This window comes from Anopheles darlingi, chromosome 2 (genome assembly GCF_943734745.1).
Source record: "Anopheles darlingi chromosome 2, idAnoDarlMG_H_01, whole genome shotgun sequence".
Classification (NCBI taxonomy): domain Eukaryota; kingdom Metazoa; phylum Arthropoda; class Insecta; order Diptera; family Culicidae; genus Anopheles; species Anopheles darlingi.
Window position 1 is genome coordinate 51429403 of NC_064874.1, and position 5000 is coordinate 51434402.

At 40.7% G+C, this 5000-nt stretch overlaps 1 protein-coding gene across 2 annotated transcripts in view; it reads right to left on the reverse strand.

Moving 5' to 3' along the window:
- Nucleotides 1-1216, reverse strand: part of LOC125959700 (neuropeptide F-like) — an 11528-nt gene extending 10312 nt beyond the window's left edge. For both annotated transcript variants that reach the window (XM_049692577.1, XM_049692579.1), the window contains exon 1: nucleotides 1121-1216. The gene's annotated coding sequence lies outside the window, so the exon portion shown is untranslated. The remainder of the gene's footprint in view (nucleotides 1-1120) is intronic.
- Nucleotides 1217-5000: the final 3784 nt, after the last annotated feature.

Here is a 5000-nt window from a genome sequence, read left to right on the forward strand (position 1 = left end):
CGTTATTGACATTGAACGGTGGTAAATATTGTATGAAATAACTACAGCAAAGTATATCGTATTCACTGTATACGTTTAATGATCACACTCTTTCCAACAATGATCAGTATTTTCTGTTATGTCAAGCCAATCGATCGAAGTCTGTCGATTACAATTAGGAGCCATTAACTGTAAGGTGAAGATATTTGCTTTTCCTTGACATATTTACGAAGTTCTAGCAAAACAATTTTTTTGTAACTAATTGAAATATTAAACCTGTCAGTAAACTCTCAAACAGCGCCGTATCATGGAGAAGAGATGATTCATATCTGCAAACCGATTTTTAACGCAACACTGGAAAACGTAAGCACTAAAGGTAGAGCGAGGAAGACGAATGACTCTCATGAGATCGAAAGCATTGGATGGAATTTCTGTCAAAAAAAAAAACCCAAACTTCTTTCGCTTTTTTCTGGATTGGAATTTTTGTAAATTCTGCTCTGGGGAAGGCCCGCGAGTACGGCGGCTATTTGTATTAAGCATTAACAGTAAACATTAACACACCGAGCATTGCCCAGTGGCCCAATCGGACATGACGCGCTACTCGTAGAGAAATTAACTGTCGTCAACCTACACGATGTGTGACGATACACGGAAGCAAAATTGATTGAATGGAATTTTACATTTACGTCAGTTATATCGCGAATCAAAATGGTTACTTCTAGAAGTGTTTCATTACAGATCGTCCCGATCGCCTGAAGTGAAGCCCAAAGTAATCACATGCTGATCGTTACAAAATATGCACATCGTCAGTTACTGTTCATCATTTCATAGAAATAGAAATGCCTGTTTCGTAAGTGTTACAAGCATGAGAAAATGTATAAGGTGGATGAGAATAAAACGAGAACTTGAACAGTGATTTAACTACCGCCAAGCTCATTTGAAAATGTCATGAATTATGCTCATTAAAACCAAACATTTGGACGATACTCATTCAACGCGCTATTCGCTAGCCAGTATGCTGATAAGAAAGTCGTTAAATGAGAGCACGAAAGCAACTTAATTCAAACTTTTCTCTGTTCCTTCTATCACTTAATCAAAAACAGCACTGAGTTTTTGTTGGAGGTATAATAATGTTACACACTTTTCAAGATTCACTAATACGGCCTTTGCTGGTACGATCACTGAACGCTATGACTGGAGCGATTCAACACTGCCTAGGCAACTGGATGATTGTTCCAATCTAATGCCGGAAGTGAGGTCTTCGTCGCCTTTTTATACAAAATTTGCACCGCACCGGGTGCAGGAAATGCCGGGCGTATCCCATCCGATGGCCGTCTGAAAAGAGTAAACTGGGCTCTCTTCTGTCCGTTTCTCTCGATTTCGGTCCAATCCGTTCCAACTTTTCCACCACCACGGAGTAGTAGAATGGAGAAATTTTCTCTCGCCGTGTCAGTAATCGTCCGTTTTTCTGTATTCTTAGTGGTTGCAACGGATTTTCGCGCAGGGCTTCGCGCGCTGATAAATAAATTCGTTCAGTGTAGATGCAACAACGCAATCCTACCATTCTCTTAAAGCAGGGGGACTGGAAGAGAGATAAGATGGAAATGAATAGTAGCACCAAAATAAGTGGGAGGAAAACTCGATAAGGAGGGAGTAAAATATAGAAGCAAAGCAAAGATCATACAGAGGTTGGGCGTTGCCAGATTGTTAGAAATGGCTGTTCAGTTTCGTAGCGCAACTTGTTGATCGGTTGCGTGGTATCGGATTTTCATGGAGCACTCGCTTCATCGATTAGAAAAATTAATTAATTCGTGAAAAGGCAAACTCTGCGCTATCATTGATCTGGGAGTACGGTTGGTGTTGGTCTCGGTTGACGTACATTAGCAAATTCAGCGTACCATGGAATGGTCGTGATTATGGCTAGTTAAAGGGACCGTGTCCACCGATAACTATGCGACAATCAATAGAAGCGAATAATAACATTTTTTCAAAACTTTTCTGTTAAAGAATTATTTTGTTTTCTCGATAGTAAATATTTTATAAGAAAACAAAGATAAAATTGACATCTTCTTACGAACCACCATCGTTTGATAATACAATGTTGCCTGAGGATGCTACGGGTTTATCAGTAACTTTAGAGCAACCGGCTTGTTCACATAAGAAGTGAACATAATAGGAGAGAGGCAGATTAAGCCGTCTGAAATATAAAATTATACGGATCGAGTGGTATACTTGTAATTCGAATCACCAATCCGTTTCCCTTTTGCGTTTCTCCCGATTTATGACGTTTCAGCTAAAGGAAGGACGTAGCACACGATCGATAAGCAAGCGTCCCAATGTTGTTGGGGTGATAATAGGATTGATAAGTCCTCAGTTGAAACGGTTTCTGCGCGTTTCCCTTCGTGTTGGATAACGTAGGTGAACCCATTCCTCTAATTAGTCTTTCATGCTAGCCAACTACTGCTAAGCTTCTAATCGATTTGAATAGTCACTATCACCCGGTTCGATAAAAGTGACACAGATAGCACGGAATGTATTCGAATGTAACAGGTGCTGTAAATTAATTTGTATTAGCATTATCGGAAAGTTATTTCCGGTTCGGTGCAACAAAGAGTGGCGCGAAATTTGAGTAGTAAAACGACGGGTGGTTTTAGGGAAACGATAAGATTTTGGAACGTGTATATGGTTTTGTTGGCCTGACTCAACGCCACAGCAAACCATCTGCTTTCTTTCAGCCTAGATGATTCTGCTCTATCTGAATTCATAAAACATAAGCATAAACAAGGCGATTAAAACTATTCGGACTAACTCGATAGAGGAAGGCATTTCCTTACGATTTGCTCTTACTAATCGAGAATAAAGTCCACCTTACCAATGACCAATGTTGTAACAACATTTCCGGTGATAGCCTTTAATTGTGTTGTATATGCTAGCGTTTTGTTTAAAATCTACGACTCATGTTGCACATCTAGTTAATAATCTGATGATGCTTTTATCGCAGCATTAGATTCTACTACATATGAAAAAGCATTTGCGATCAAACGCTTATTGATGAAAAATGATGTTCTCACTTTTGTAAATAACGTAGGTGTGGAGTGATAAAGCATGTACTAAGATCTAACATGTGACTGCTTCAATTTGAAGTATAACATATGCGTAGTAATGCCCATTAATAGGGGAGAGTTAGAATAAAAGGTAAGAAAAATAATAACTAATCTCTTGGGAACTATTCATTCAATTATTAAAACATTACTGTTACGAACGCGTAACACAAAACCAGCTTAGGAACAAAATGAATAAAATGTAGGAATTCCAATAGTGGCCAGAAAGTGTCGTGCACATGCAGCGCGACTGTAGAGCAGCATAAGGTAAACGTTCCAGCATAGGATAAACAAACGTTCGCGAGCGAGTTCCAGCATAAACAACGTTCGCGATCGAGTTCATATTTCGTTCAAGAATAGCACTAAGTGACGAATTGCAACTTTGAAGAATTGTTCAAGACATTCTGTCTCGCTCTTACCAATTCGGTAAAAGGTACCAAATCTGTATAAAAGCGACGAAAATTCTGAATAAAATTATCACTTTCACTTGAGATCACTTCGAGAGTAGTTCTTCTGTAGCTGATCAAAAGGAAGGATCCCGTGGAGACCAGCAAGCACTGGACGGTGTGACCTGCTCCGCCTGGATTCAAAGGTTCCGTGGAGACCGGCAATCACTGGATGGTGTGACCCGATCCGCCGAACTGATTCTGCTGATCAAGAGGAGGGATCCCGTGGAGACCGGCAAGCACTGGATGGTGTGACCCGCTCCGCCTGGATCCAAAGATTCCGCAGAGGCCGGCAAGTACTGGATGGTACGACCCGCTCCGCCGAATCTTATTCTCGAAAGAAAAATTGCTCCGCTCGGTGGTGATCGTAGGTAAGGTGATCGCGTTGGCACGCAAACGCCACTGCGACCGTCGCTCCTTCGCGCGATAGAACGGTCGCTCCGAAAGACAACAATTACACTGCTGTTACATAAATGTGCTAAACTTTATTGTAAGCCCTTATCAATCGTGTTATTTGCCATATTGAGGGCTAGATACAGTTTATGAAAACAAATGTGACATGCAACTCAGTGCAGTAGATGCAGTAATCAATGATTAATTCTCTAGGGCCGAAGCGACAGTTAATGGAAACCGGAACGGCTTTCAAATGTGAGCCAGGGGCAGAGGTTCTTAGTAAGGACTAATGAATGACTAACTGAGTATGTAGTTGCTTGGCAGTGAACTGGTAAGATTATTTTTGAAAAGTAAACGACTTGACCTGGTACACGGGGATTTTCTTTGCGTTGGAAATTGCAACGTGTCTCGTAGCGATCTATAGCACTGTCTAGCAACGGCAAAAAATATTTTTGCTATCATGCGACCGGAACAGAACAAGTAACCCAGGTCACTTGGGTGAAACCAAAACCAACAGCTCTGTCATCACGTATCCACTTTGTAACTGCCACTTTTATTGCGGCAGTGCACTTAACATTTTTGAACGGGTTCAACACTTTGCGTCTTTAAAACCTGCTTCAATATTTGGCTGTCCACTACTAACATACTCTCACAAACGGTAGAAATGTTACTGTCCTCTTTGATGTTGTTATTAGAACAGTACGAGAAAAGAAGAGTTAAAAGAGTATTTGAACAGACAAATGATCCTATATCTCTTTATGCTGGTAACTTTTACACGTTTAACAGCCGTAATATCTGCAGATCGTTTTTGTTTCTTCTAAATCCATCAACGATATAGTAAAATCACTACAACAAAAGTTAAAGAGAGTCGCACCCTCATCAGCAATGTACGAAGAGAAAACTTAGTACGAAGAGAAACGCCATGAACGATCTCGATGGTGTGCGACCTCTTCTTGAACTTATGTTTCTCAGTGGCACCTGTTGGACTATTGTGCGCGGGTGGTGGTGGGGTTGGAGCCAGAAACAAAAAGTAGTTTAATTACACATTCGTTAATTCACGGTAATCACGTCAATCTCACCA